The sequence below is a fragment of the Poecilia formosa genome, unplaced genomic scaffold (genome assembly GCF_000485575.1).
Source record: "Poecilia formosa unplaced genomic scaffold, Poecilia_formosa-5.1.2 Scaffold42, whole genome shotgun sequence".
Lineage (NCBI taxonomy): Eukaryota > Metazoa > Chordata > Actinopteri > Cyprinodontiformes > Poeciliidae > Poecilia > Poecilia formosa.
The window spans coordinates 1,919,972-1,933,962 of NW_006799981.1; the positions used below are offsets into that span (position 1 = coordinate 1,919,972).

Sequence of the window (13,991 nt, forward strand, 5' to 3'; positions counted from 1 at the left end):
CCAAGAAAAGATGTGTGGGTCTGGGATTCGGTGATGAAAAATCTTACATTTCCTGCTGCCAGTTTGTAGCTGGTCTGATTGTTGAGTGTATACAACAAAAATCTCTGTGATATTTCTTGGAAAAGAGGCTGAAAATGGATATGATGCAGCCATGCTTTTTTGTCCCTGGTGCCTCATAATAGACTGGGTTTATTATTGATTTAATATTGAATAGGTGAACTCTGTGTGGTTTTTCAGGGATGACAGTAATGACTGGAGTTCATCCATCTCATTGCTAATCAAAAGTAGTACAGTAATAATAAACCAGACACTTTAAGGAAGCTTGTGTTGATACGGACATATTGATAGAGGAGCTTCTAATGAATCATTCATCTTAGTTGTGCCACTTTATTTTCATGTTTTCTTTTATCTTATCTCTGATGTTCAGCCCTTTGTTTCAGCTGTGGCTGGTTTTAAAGCGCTTTATAAATTGGATATGAAGTAAACAAAAAAGAAAGCATTATTTTTTTCACGTACACTCACCAGACATGTTTAGTAACTCTCTCTGTCCATTCAAACAGCAGCAACTTGATGCATTTAGGAACTTAAACATTGGGTGATTTGAGTATTTTAGTTATGATCTATGATGTCTGCAAAAATGTCAAGTGAGTGGTTGTTATGTGGACAGAAATGACTTGTTGAATCCTGGTATCAAAGGAAAATGTCTTGTTTGGGATTAAAGAAAAGCGACAGTAGCTTTATTAACTGTTGACCTCTCACAATCAACAATAAATCAATTAATCACATGTTAAATTAAAAGAAACTCAGTAATTTTCATTTGCTTAATTTATTGTTTTTCTCTTTTTTCTCTCTTTTTACCAAAACCTGACTGATAAAAGTCTTCAGTTTGGTGTTTTGTTCTCAGCTATCCCTTTTTAGAAAGATAATTTTGTTTTGAGACTTCATAATTTATTTTACTTATTTCTGTTGTCTTCTATATTTATTTTGTAACATGTAACCTTCACAACCTACTTATGTATTGTTGGTGACCAAGTCTCGACAAGATGAGATCTACTGACCTACACAGTCAACAGATCTCAATCCAGTTGAGCATCTTGGATGAGTTGGGTTGGGGACTTGCATCATTATCTGTTAAATTCTGTAATGTAAATATGGACCAAAAACCCTGAGCAATGTTTCAGAAACCTTGTTGAACCTCTTCTGTGGAGAATCAAAGCAGACAAAACAAGGTCATATCTGGTACTAATATGATTTTCAGTGGGTGTGAGGTTGGTGCAGGTTAAACAGCTGCCAGGTACTGGCCATACTTTCACCAAAAGTTTCCATCTTTGTGACATTCTTCAGAGCAAGTTGCAGTCCAGACATAAGGAAGTGAGTAATAAGGAAATCTGTGCCTATCTGGGACGCTGCTGTAAATCCTGGTTTACGCTGTGATAAAAGACGGACACCTTCTTGCGCCCATTTCTTATCTTGCGCCTGATCTATGCTCAATTGGGGCCGCAGTGTATTAAAGAAGCTAACTGCTCCGCTTTGTGTGCCATTTTGGATCACGTAAATATTAATGACCAAAGGCTTGCAAGTGCTTTCACCAGCGAAGGAAAAGCATCAGCGTCTTGAATTGGAACCGTACTGTACAGTTGTTAGAGTGAGACGTTTTGCTGTTCAGCCACAATCCATTTGTCCACCCTTCTCTTTTTCAAAAGAGCACCTCATCAGATCAGTGGTCCTGATGGGTTTTAAAGGTCAGAGGAGCCCTACACGTCATGGCGGATCAGTGCACTGGGCTCCTGGAGGGAGAAATTGATTCGTCTTTGCCTGTCTCCCTGGACATTTTCTTCCATTTAGCATTCAGGAAAGGGGAACGGTATAGCAGAAAAAGAGCAAATGCTACAATATGAATATGTGTTGCTCCTATATGCACTGTCTTTGTAGTCTGACAGCATTTCGTCTTTCGAATACATCTGTGATGATGACCCATTAATTAGCTGAATGAAATTTGTGTGTGCATGTGTTGGAGTATGTTTCTTCTTCTCTTTTGGCAGCTGTCTGCACTCTAAATTAGAGAGATCAAGGATGTGCTGACAAGTGACAGCAAAGTGGGAGTCAAACTTTAGAGCTCAAGACTCCCACTGATGCTCTGGTATGTTATTACCACAATGAAATTATACAAGGAAAAGCACAAAAGCATGATTTTGCAAAGGTGTGCGTGCCTCTGTGGTTCTCAGCAGGAGGTTGGTGTTTCACACCCGTTTAGCTGCCCGCCTCCCCTGAACACACCCACCACATGCCATGCCAGCTGCAGCTGTTGTGCCTCAATGCTAGAGATGTAAGAAATTCCTCTCCCTCTGCAATTAGAGAAGCAGTTTGCTGAATAGCACACATTGCAATGGCCTAAAGTTGCACTTGGTCCTTTCTACTGCCGATAACACAGAGTAAATAGAAACTGATGAGTGAGAATTGTAGGGAAAAAGTGTCCCCGTCTGCCTGCGAGTTGACAGATTGTGTTTTGTGCAAGCTGCTCTTTGTGGCATCCTGAAGAAACCCAAGGGTGTAAAAAAGACCTCATTGATGGGGTGGGTTTTTCATGCCTGACTGAAAATGCTCTCTTTCCTTCGAGTCAAGTGGTGCATTGTGATCCTGACCAAAGAAATGCAAATATATAGAACAGATGTACTGCTTCTCCTTTTTTCCAAGCTTGTCTGGGGGAGTAATCCCTCACTCTGGTGGAGGTTCAGTCAGATGCACCATGGGTGCAAGACTGAAGTGTTAACAAGGGAAAAGCCATGTCACCCAGGCGCATGTGATGCTGCCGCCTTTCAGGGTCTTTCCTCAATAAGGCTAGATGCTCAGGAGAGATAAATGGAAGCTTTTGTGGCCTTTGCCAGAGGGGAGAGCCGCACAAAGAAGGACACACACAGAGCACGGTCTTTTCCAAAGGAGAAAAAGCTAAAAGCAGCATTTCTACAATCCCTTCTCCTTTCTGTCTTTCACTCCACATCTTTATTTATCTCACTTTTACTCTAGCGTTCCCTGGATCTTTTCCTGCTCCGTGAGAACCGAAACTTACTCACAAAATGTTTCCATAAATGGGCTGAGGGAATGGAAAATAACTCCATTTGCCAGTGCCTTCCTCTCTGCACTCTGTGCACTACATGTCCCCTCTGCGGGGCTGTGGACAGTGCTCAAGCACACTCCCCTTAATGATGCTCAGTGTTTTACAATGCTCCGAGCCAGAGTGCATCTAATACACCCTGTGCACAGCAGCCTCAATATAGCTGCGCTGCTCCTACTTATTGGACATTACCTCCACTAACAGGACTACTCTGAACAGAATGGAGTTTAAATTTATTCTTCTGCACCTTCCTCAACAACGCAAGGAAATGCACTCTTACAATCACTACTTGCAAATGTATTTATGTTATAACAACTAATTTGAATGTAATGGCAAGAGTATGGCACAACTGAAAACCAAACAAGAGATTTGCATCCACTTAAACTAACGCTGCAAGTAAGGAGAGCAATCCTGGAAAAATAACCTGCTAGAAGCTTTGCAGCCTTGATGTAAGTTTATGATCCAACAGGACAACGAGCGGATATGTCAGATCCTTGAATCCATTTTCTGTACACACTTGTCCCTATTGGGGTCAGGAGGGGTGCTGGTGCCTATCTCCAGCAAACGTTTTGGGTGAGCAGTCACCAGACAGACAGGACAAACAACCATGCACAAAAACCTATGGAAAATTTGGCGAGACCAATTAACCTAACAGTCATGTTTTTGGACTGTGGGAGGAAGCCAGAGTACCCAGAGAGAAACCACACATGCAAACTCCACGCAGAAAGACCCCGGGCTGGGAATCAAACCCAGGGCCTTCTTGCTGCAAGGCAAACAGTGCTACCAACTGCGCCACTGTGCAGTCATGCTTTGATTTACAGTGGGTCAAAGCATTTTCATTTGGTAGGATGGCCCAGTAAAAGTCAAGACAAGAGTTGAAAATGAATGTTCAGACTCTCTCCATCCACTTGGAATAAGTTTGTCTTAGAAGAATGGGAAACGTACCTCACACAACTTGCAGCTGAAACTGCAATGAATGGTTGTTCTAAAATGTGTAGAGAAATGCACACCACACTTGTTTAGAAAAATGAAAGCCATGAAAGCCTTCCTTGTGTGAAGGTTTATCTAATAAACTCCCAATAAACAGCGATGGTTTGTTTTGTCTTGACAAATTGTGAAGAGGCACGAAAACTTTTGCTTCTCATTTAGACTTTTCCGCTGTTTTTACCTTTTTCTACAGCGTCCTTTATGTATTTATGTTAGCTTTTTCCCTCCTGCCTCCCCCGTGTGACTCTTGGTGTAATGTTGACTTAACTGTCACTTTGTGGCTGTCTGGGCTTTTTACATGTACATTTGCATGACTGTTGTTGCCTGCATCTGCGGGCCTTCCTGCAAGCATGTGGCTATCTCGCATGTGGGTGGCTGGCCTAGAAACAGATGTTTCTGATGCCACTTTTAGGGAAAAAGCTTTGAAAGTGACTCCGTAAAACAGATGCCAGCTGCTTTGCTAACCACAGCCGCCTAGTTCTCAGGAATGCCATCAGACCCTTCTTTTCTAGGGTCTTGATATGCTGCCTGTGGAGAGAGAGACCAGCTCTCACTTAATAAACCGTCCCTTTGAAGAAGTTTATTAATTACAGAACAACTCTGCTCTTCTGGAACAGAGATTCCAGATGGCCCTGGATACCCCTCAAAAAAATAATCTTCCTGTTGTTGTATTTTTTTGTTTTTATTTTTGGCTTATCTTACATGTTTTAATCTTGTATTTGTAGCAAATACCAGCGGCGTGCCAACAGGGTCAATGCATGAAGAGATTTAAATCTAGTTAAATTGCTTGTTTTGCTTCAATTTCTCTTGCCAACTGTGGTGCACACATCTGCCGCTCTATTCTGTCCACAGAAAATGCTTGCAACTGTGCCCATTTGCTTATTAACCATATAGTTACCAGGGTCAACTTTCCTGTTGATGCTTCCTCTGCAAACTTAAGTAGAGAGTCTTTGAAATAAATGGCTTCCAGCACACTCCTAATCTTCCCATAACGCTCAGGTCTGTAATTAATCATATTCTATTTATAGTGCCTGCAATTTCCCAAAAAATAATGCAATTGATGCATCGATGACACAAGAACTTGGTCATGATAGCCTTTTTAGTTGAGTTTGTGGATAGAAATTGTTGAGAATTGTCTTGGAAATTTTACTCAGAAAAACTTTAGCAAAATGGTAAAAAACTTTTTTTTTAAAAATTGCCAAGAATATGCCTCTAATACTGAAAACCCAGTTCTGAATGGTTGTCAAACCTCAGCTTCAAGAGGAGCAGTGTGGCTTTAATGCTTGGTCCACTTTTGGTTTATGAATCAGGACAAGCTTACAGCTGGGTTCTCCAAGCCTTTTTGTGGATTTTGATGCAGGAGTTTGGATTGTTTTGTAAGGGCTATCTGGTCCCTGTACAATCTATATTTGAATTCCCGTATCCTTGCCTGGTCACATTGTGGGTTGGACGTTGTCCCCAACTCTGCTTGTGATGTCAGTGAATGGCCTCTTAAGGTGTAGTCGTGGAAAGAAGCATGTCTGGTTTGGGAATCTTTGGGTTTTGTTGTTTCTTTATGCAGAAGTTGTGGTTATGTCAGCTTTTTCAAGCTGTTACCATCATAACGCACTGGGTCAGAGTATGTTTCAGACCATGGTCCTTAACGCTTCCAGACCGAACGGATCGGCGATGATCCTGCCAAATTTGCAGTACCGTAATTCCGGGATACTTTATGCTATTTGAAAAATTTAAACTGTTTCTGAAAGGGGAGAGGTTTCACTTTCCAGCCAATATCGGGTTATTACGGTAATTTCACCCCTGCTGTAGCAGGAAGTGAAATTAATCTAATGAAGCACTCTTTTAATAGACAGTAAATTGCGAGAATAACTTGCTAGATATTGAAAATTAAAGTTGTTATGGATAAATGGGCAAATATATTTACTCACAGCACATTTAAAGAATTGCATACAGTTAACATAAGCAAAAATATCCAGGCGGCGATTTGAAACTTTAGTCTAAAATGGTTAAGCAGAAGAAGGTTTTCTTTTTCTGAGATCAATCTCTTCCTCATGTGAAACAGCTAAGGTTTCTTGTCTTGTTCACGTGTCATGGTGGGATGGAGTATCAGCTCTATTGACAGCCTGACTTGTCTGGATTAGAACGAGCAAAGCTCTGGTCTGTTGTGTGGAAGGAAGAGTTGAGCAAAAAGCCAAGGTCTTGGGTTCTGTCATGAAATGTGGATCATTATGGAAAGAAGAAGGTCTCTGATATAATCTGATGGAATGAACTTCATACAGCTGGGCTCACTTCCAAAGATGGTGAAAGGAGCTCCATCACCAAGGAGAGCTTTGTGTCCAGCTGCTTCTTCTCCACATCGAATAAAGTCAGCTGTGGCATTTTAACCATCCGATCAGGATGTTTCTGCACCTCCTGTTATAATTTTTTGGACCCAGAAGCCAAGTGAGGATCCTTTGGAGGATTTATATTTTCTTTTCCGTGGACGTCCCCAAAAGGAGTTGAAACGTGTCTTGGTTCTCTTCTTAGAATATAAGTTGCTGTGGTTTTTTTTTATCTTCCAGACTTGTGATGCAATGAAATAATGCAGTATTTATTCTAACTGGGTGCTATGTCGGTGCCTTATGACTAGGTCAACCAGGAATATTCACCACTTCCTTTCATGTGAATCATTTAGAGGCCCAAAGGGCAAAAGTATCAAGTGATTTCGAAGCGAACAAAATGTAAGCTTGTGTGTCTGATTTATCTTTTTCTTTGGGAGCTAAAATCTCTCTGATATACATCTTATCTTCATGGCTGCTGATTTTGTCCGTTTCCCATTCCTTTATTATGCTTAGATTGCCTTGAACTGCCAGGAGCAACAATGTGCATCTCTCTGAATTCGCCCGATCACCGCACATATCTGCTCTCCCTCCCTCCCTCAACTTTCCATCTTTGTTCAGAAGGGAGGTCTGCTGTCACTCAGGGCTGTCATATGCAGAAAAAAGTTGCCTAGCAACAACAGAGAGAGATGCGAATGAAGCCGCTGTTTACTCTCCTCCTCCAGCCCCCCCAACTCATGTGCCCATTAACCCCTTCTCGTTTACTCTCCTCCTCTGTCGGAAAGATGAAGTGGAAGTGATGGATAGAAGAGGCAGCGTAGCTATCCGGCTCTCTGACAGATTTAGACAACAGATTCAGGGCAAACTGAGAGGAGGGGAGATGTTCGGAGACTCCTGCTGTCACCCAGCTGTTATTCCTGTTTTCCTCTCTGCAGGAGGGGAAGGCCATTTCCCTTAATGCCTGCTCCTGTTCCACTCAGCATAACTTGTACTACCAAAGCACGCTGTTATCAGCAGGACTAAAAATATCAGACAGCAAATGTATCACAGGCCTGCCTATCGTCACACCCTCCAGAAAAAAGAGCACAATCCGAGGCGATGCCGGTGCCCTGTGTCCTTTCTGCATTATTACATGTTCCCCTGGTGGAAGCAATCAGGCGCCATGCCTTTGTTGCTTCCCACATTATGCTGTTTTAACTGGTTGCTGTAATCATGCAGGAAGGTTCAATAGTTTCCACACTGCCACACTGGGTTTACTTGTCTTTTCGGAGTGGGTGCAGAGTGACAGTCAGCCTGAGGGTTGTTTGATTAACAGAGAGACTGCAGAGTGACACACTGTACAGAGCCACTAATCAGAGTTTTGCGGCTTTTGTCCAAACTTTGCTTTTCTTTTACAATTTGGACTTCAACCTGTTAGTTTGTAGGCTTGCAAATGGGGAAGCTATATCAGATTTTTTAGTTTCTCATTAATTACAATCCACAAGTTTCTTTGTAAATCTCACCATTATTTATCATTTTTTTGTCCAAATATTCTATCTCAACTGAGATCTTCTTTCTTGTTTCCAAATGTCAACAGCAAATAATCTCAATTAATGAACTTAGCTGAAGTTTCTTCTTGTCGAATTTCTACTTCAGTATCAAAATATTCCTTTCTTTTATTCCCAGAGAGGTTTAATTATGATTAGATGAATCCCTGGCAGCGATTCTGTTTATTTAGATCGATAAAATCTGTTTCTCCAGTTACCAGAATTAAGATATGTTTTTCTTGCAAACGTGTGTTGCTTTGCATGTGGATCCGTTTGTGTAATGACTACCTTCGGTATGTAAATTACCCAGCAAAACTGGTCGTCCGTGTGCAAACGAGCTCTTCTCCACAGGCCTTCGCTGCACATATGTGTAGGCTGATGAATAGTCCGTCTGTTTGCAGGGATGCAGCGACAGAGAACTCTTAAGTGTTACCTCCTGGGGCTTCCCACTCTTCAAATAAAACCCTTTCCTTCCCTGCAACTCAAATCAAAGCCGAGAACCTGCCTGCAGAGGCTGGATCAAAGCCGACTGTGCCGCAAAGAGCTGTGCTTGCTGCTATTCACTGAGCTTGATTAAAGTCTGTCATTTCCTGCTATTAACACCTTCCTGCCTCCGACCTGAAACAGACAGAGCAAAGCAGTCATCAGGAAGTGGCTAGAATGACACTGTTTTTATGTTTTTCTAATTACGCTGCCTCAAACTCAATTAAGCAAGAGAGGAAATATATAATCAAGTCATTAAGCAATGCACAGAAAAGCTATTAATATAGCATTTAAGGAGGACTGACGGGGAAGTTGAGCAAAACATTCAAGCAGGGTGTTTTTTTGACTCGTTTGTAGTTAGCTGCAACTTGTTCAAACAAGCCTAACAAGTTTCCTGCGTGCCTACATGTCACAGATTTGGATCATAAATCAACACAGTCAGAACTGTCAAACTGTTGACTGACACTTTGTGCTAAAAGCTGTCTGCTGTGGTTTTTTTAATAAGAGGATGTGCTTGGAGATGTGCCAACCAGACATTTACAAACTTCAGCTTCTGAAAGTCTTTGACACAAATTTTAGCTCTATAATTAGCAAAATTCTATATATTTTTATTTCCCTCTATATGTATGTTAGGAGCAGAGGTGACTTCTCTGAGAAGAGTTGCTTTAACCGGGATTTACAAACATTTTTTGCACATATAAGCAAAGTCAAAATGATTAAGGAGTGGATTTTTAAAGCTGTTATAATATTATTATTAGCATTGTTAGCCTTGTTAGCATCACAAACTATTAACTGCAGTCTGTAAATTCCTGAGATTTCCAAAGGGACAGCTATATTCCAAAATCCAGCATTTTTCACAACACGGGAGAAGGTTAGAAGCTCAAAAACGTAAAACAGAGCAACTTTTCTGTAATGTGTTAAGCCTTTAAGTCTGCTCCTGGTCAGTTCCCCTCTTAGTTACTTTGCATATACGAAATTGCTTGCACCTGTCAAAGTCCACCTCTCTGTTGCAGCAGCCTGAATGAGCAGACATTCATTTGCAGAAAATAGTTTCTATTTAATTAGTGTCTTACACCTTTTGTTCTTCAGTTTCAACCATCTGACGACAGGTTTCACACCAAAATGTATTGCTATTCGCATAACCTGTTAGCATGTAGATATGATGCGTTTATTGATTAGAAACAAATTGGATTGTTGAGCTTCTGACGGGGGTGTTGGCTGGTAAGGTCCAGCCAAGCAGAAACCAAGTTGGTCACCAGCAGATTTCTTTGTGCATCTCTAACATATGAGGCAATATCTTATTCAGCGGTTCTGTTATCAGCCTGGTATGTTTAATCAGACCCAGATTCTGCATTTTCAGACAAAGCCCTGCTCTGTCGTTTGATTATTTGACTTGGGCTATCAGTGCTGTGGCTTGAGCTCAGCTCTCACTTGATGGATTGCTGGTAGTAATTATGTTAATCATGGCACCAAAAAGGCCGTCCTTTCAGAGCTGCGGCGCTAATTTTATTCCATAGTTGGCTGTCATTCTAAAGCGCTGGAATTTAGAAACACAGGAGCTGATTCATGTGGCATATTTTATGTTTGCATTTCTACTTTAAAAAATGCATCAGAGGAATAAACTGTGTTGTCAATTTTTAGGGAGGAGCACTTAAAGAACTAAATTGATTTTTTTTAAAGTGTTGTGATTCAATTCTTAATGTGCATGAATCTGATTTTTAGATTTTACAAGTACTATAAAAGTCCAATTCAGAATTTTCATTAAGATTAGCCTTGCAAAGACACATGCTGCTGCAAACAGTGCATCATGCAATCTGTTAATGTTCATTATGTCCTTTTGCCATTTCTTTTCCCCACTTTTGGTCAAATCCACTTGAATAATTACAAATTTGAAGTCTGTCTTTTTATTCTTGTCAGAATCTGTTGTCAAGAGCAGGAGTTATTTGTAGAGGTGCACCGATAAATCAGCCCTGATTTCCTTCATTTCCTTAATTTTGGGAGATCCGAGATTGACCGATATTTACATGAGAAGCAGATCTTATCCGGCGATCTTATCTACTTCTGGAAAGATCTGAAAATAAGCCACTGTCCTCTTTTTGCTCTGCTGGGAGCGAGACTGACAGACAGATCCTCCCACCAGGCCAAATTTGCATGAGCGCGGTTAACAATAGTCACCAACAATAGTTGGTAACTAAACGACTTTCTCGCTAAATTAATCAACTTTTCAGACAAGAAAATTGGTATTGTCCAAGTTAAAGACAGTGCAATGTATCATGTTTTTGATCATATGCAGCCATATAGTATTTCAGCTTTCTTTTTAATCACCATTTATCATCATAAAGAGCTACAATACTTACAATACTTCAATAATAAAAAAAGTAGGAAGGAACAAAATGGTGGGTTGAAATGGGGAAGAGGTGAATTTAATCAGTCAATTGAATTGTGTTATTATTCAGACAATAATCAAGCCTGAGACTCATTGTATTTAATTTGAGTTATTTCATCTCTGAAACTTCATAGTTTGCACCTTGATGTTTTTTTCCTTGATACATCACTAGATACATCTCCTAAACCTTCCTGCTGTTTATGCTGAAGGTAAAAGATATGGAGTGTGAATGCAGGGATTATCAGTTTTAAAGCAAGGGTATTGCTCTCTGCAGCCAAGTCTTTCTTCGTCTCGGTGTGTTTAAGTTGGAAAGTGGGTTTCTAGCTCTGTTTGTCACACATGCATGCAGTCTATCAGTAGATTCCTCTTCCTTCTGCAGCTTCAAATGTCAGTCATTGCATGTAACATGGAAGGTCACAAGCTTGACCTAGGGGATCTTTTCCTGGAAACAATGCCTATTGCTTCCCTCCATTTTTTTTCTTGTCCCTCCTGTCACAACCTTCAAGCTTTGAATGTCACGGTCTGCCCTCCTTCCCCCCAAACACCAACACTCAGCATTCCCTCCTTCCCCTCCTGCACAGCCACCTACTTTCCCTTACAAATGCAAATGATGCAGGCTTATTCAGCTGTTGGTGGTAGGTTTGTCACAGGGGGAAGGGAGCTGTGCATTAGAGGCAGCTGTATGCATTTCACAAAACTTACTCCCTGATCATCACACCTATATTTTGCACTCTCTTTAGTTTTCTTCATCTGCTTGCAAACAAGCAGTTCCTTAAAGGACCTGCAAAAGCAGATTTTTGCTGTCCAGCACTTTGAATCCTGTTCCCTTTGTGTTTTCAGGAGGCTCGTGCTCAACAAGTGGCTGATGGATTTAATGCACTTGAACAGCATCTCTGCAGTAGCTTCATTACCACGGTGTCTCACAGGACATTTTGCCCTTTGCTTTGAGATTTTATGGCTTTGATAGAACCAAGGCTCCCCAGATGAGGTAAGCATGTTTGCTCTTGATTTGAAATGCACTTTGTTTGCATATTAATGTCTTGTTTGTTACATGCTTGTGCTAAATAAGGTTTATAAAAAGATAGAGGAGTTTTGTTTTAGTCATATTTTAGTAATATCTTCACTGGGAAATGTATCAGTTGAGTAATTTATGAGCATATCTCTGTTGGACGTAGATCTTGTGAGGTGAATAAACCGGTGATTCATCTGCGTCTGGTCCGCCCTTCCCTGTAGTTATCATTTCTTTGCATCCGCTGGTTGAGTAAAGCTTCTTCTGTGTCAGCAGCAGGGCTTGCAGCTGCTGCCCAGAAGTCTAAATTATCTCACAAATGCCAGACTTCTGTCAGCAACATCACACTGAGCGTGGAAAACAAACTTTAAGAGGGAAAGGAGAAGTGAGAGATGGTCCGGTGACACTAGTGCATGCTGAGGTCAGAAAGTATTAATGCTGCTCCCCAGATGATGTTTGTGTGAATGTGTTTGCGTCAGTGTGTTTATTCTCAACTTTTAGCAGTGTCACACAGCTTCCCGACTTCCCTCTTTTGGTGCACTGTTTCTCACTGATAATGTAGCGGCGTGGACTCTGACTGACCTCAGCTGACGTGCAGAAACACGGAGCTTCCCAGAGTGTTCGATCTGAACACCTCACAAGTCTCTTAGCAGCTTCCCCTTTGCGGGACAAGAGAGCTCTTCTCACCACATTTCTCTCCCGTTTCCCTGAGAAAGCGTGATCCGCCAGCAGGCAGCCGGCGGTTTGGAAGTAGCCCGCAAAGCAGCAGGAAGCTGTGGGAAGTGACAGAGGGAGGGATGTGCGCTGATGGAAAGAGGTGCTGTTTTATTCTGGGGACCTGCTGGGCCACATCAACCCGGCACGTCCTGATCTGCCCCACCGTCGCAGGGAGGTCCGCTGTGGCTGGGCCCATTTCAGGGAGAGACAGATGGTCCCTTTTGGAGAAGGGCCACTGCACAGCGCTCTCTGTTTGTGGGACTCTGCTGGAGCAGGCAGGACCAAACGTGGCCTCCTTCTGTTGGGAACATTCAGGAGACCTTTAAAACTTCTAGGGTTTGACTTGATGCATAACCTTAAAGCCACTTTTATTTTTGTCAATGAATCTGTTAATCTAAATGATTAATTTCCCTCCCTCCTAATTGTATTTCAGGTTATTTTTTATAAGAAATCTTTGCACTTTTTTTTCTTTAAAGGTGCAGTATAACTTTTATTAAAAAAATATTCTCTTCCATTTTTGTTGAAACTCTCACTTTGTCGTGGCAGCTTAGAAAGAGACAGATAATTTGAAAAAAATCAAGCTCCCCTGTTTTTTCTCTAGAAACAACCAATCAGAGTTGGAAGGCTGGTCTCAGCGCTGTCAGTCACCATCTTTGTGGCGCTGCTCATTTTTTCCCCTCATGCTTTCTGCTATGCTGCAGCTAGCACAGCCTGTTGTTGAAAGCTCAGGCTAGTTAGCGTAGCCGTAAATGACGGTATGTGAATGGTTTTTCTTTAATGGTAAGTTGTTTCTCCGCCGTTAGCACATTAAACAACGAGGTTTTAAAAATATGTGAAACAATTTTATTTTATTTTTTCCAAAGTAATATACTGCACCTTTAAAGTGTAAAATAAAGTATTATCACACATATGGTAAAAAATTATTAAAATGGCCCACTTATTGTTTACGAATAATAACGCTTATAATGTTACATATAATGAGACAAAGGCTTCTTCAAAGGAAAAACAATTTCTGAATGCTTTAGCTTAAAATTTCATATTTTAGCATGATTTCTATTCAACTTAAAAATTAGGTTTTTTATTTTATTGTCTGCTGCACTGTTTCTACAGTTTAAAATATGTTTACTGAGAGTCCTACAACAGCAAAATGTTAGTGATTATTGTATTTTGTAGCTATTCAGAGCATAGAATAACAGTTTCACTTACACTTAATCACTTTTAGGAAGGACAAATGGTTGAAATGTTTGCTGGGTGTGAGAAGGAAACAAAAGAACAACAAGATGTTTAAAGGAGCTCCACCCATCATGCTAACACTGCTTTGAAACCACAGTAAAGCAATATATTACTCAGCACAATATGAATGTTCACTTAAAAGCCACAACTAAATTTTGTGGTTGTGTACATTTAATGTTTTTTAAAAAACACCACCATCTAATAAACAATAAATTACATTTGC

The 13,991-nt window shown here is 40.9% G+C and overlaps 1 protein-coding gene across 5 annotated transcripts in view; it reads left to right on the plus strand.

Moving 5' to 3' along the window:
• The window catches only part of LOC103137653 (signal-induced proliferation-associated 1-like protein 2), a 120,767-nt gene that overhangs the window by 12,752 nt on the left and 94,024 nt on the right, over window positions 1–13,991 (plus strand). For 4 of the 5 annotated variants that reach the window (XR_001662035.1, XR_001662038.1, XM_016671181.1 and 1 more), the window contains exon 2: window positions 11,650–11,797. The exons of the other annotated variant lie outside the window; for it this stretch is intronic. The gene's annotated coding sequence lies outside the window, so the exon portion shown is untranslated. The remainder of the gene's footprint in view (window positions 1–11,649; window positions 11,798–13,991) is intronic. 5 annotated transcript variants of the gene reach the window in all.